The sequence below is a fragment of the Larimichthys crocea genome, chromosome XVI, assembly GCF_000972845.2.
Source record: "Larimichthys crocea isolate SSNF chromosome XVI, L_crocea_2.0, whole genome shotgun sequence".
In the NCBI taxonomy this organism is placed as follows: Eukaryota; Metazoa; Chordata; class Actinopteri; family Sciaenidae; genus Larimichthys; species Larimichthys crocea.
In genome coordinates, this window is record NC_040026.1 from 6298540 (window position 1) to 6299659 (window position 1120).

Genomic DNA, 1120 nt, shown 5'->3' on the forward strand with positions numbered 1-1120 from the left:
TCACCACATAAAAAGGACAGACTGGGTATTTGGAGGGCTATTTGTCATTCACTATGTAACAGAATTTAAATGGTCTGGTATAGTAGCTATTCAGAGACAGCTATTTATTTAGTCAGATCTGTCCTCCATGTTCTGTCAGTGTCAACCAGGTCCTCTGAATCAATACATCGTCAATGATTTCTATATTTTTTTAAGTCATAACTGTCTCGTGGACTCTGGGGTCAACAGAAGTCTAGTGCGCATTTAACCATGGTTGTTTCTTTCCAGTATGGGTTTTCAGTTTGTTCTGTTTGTACTTAATTTCCAATTCTGTGGCCCAAAAATTCTTTACAACATGTGGTTAAAATTTATCTTTATTTGGAGATTTTCTTTCTGAATGCCTAGTTCTGTCCAAGCTTTTAGCAGGGCTTTCAGAACACGCAGTATGTCTGCTCAGTTTATTTGGATCCCCATTAGCTGCTACCAAGGTAGCAATTATTCTTCCTGGGGTTCATATTAAAACACAAAACATTAACATAAAACACAGAGACCATTCATACTAAATCACATATCTCTGACCCAAATACCCACCCAGTATCCACCCAGTCGCCTCGATCCCACCAGCTCTGGAATTCTTTACCCCGTGTCATAAGGAACATCAACTCACTTTCACAATTTAAGTCTGTACTTAAAACCCACCTGTTTAAATTAGCCTTTTCCATTTGATTTAATTGCATTGTCATATTTTAACCTGGTTTTAATGTTGTGTTCTTGTAATTTGGTATACTTTTATGGTTCTTTTTGTTTGTTTCTGTTATTTGCTGTCTGCTTTTATTTATTGTAAGGTGTCCTTGGGTGACAGAAAGGCGCCTATGAAATAAAATGTATTATTATTATTATTATTATCCCCACAATGACAATGTTAATTAATATTAAATATATCTGTTTCTCAACCCACTGGTGCAGTTATGAATAGCCACATAATGCCACAAGAGATGATGACAAATGAACTTAAAATCAAATAAAAATAAAATACAACAGAGTAAGTTTTACCAGAAGAGAGGTTGAGAGACGGTGTTAAACATGGAGTTAAAAAAAATAAAGAGACTCAGTCCCCTTAGTGAAGTAACTTTTCATCTAG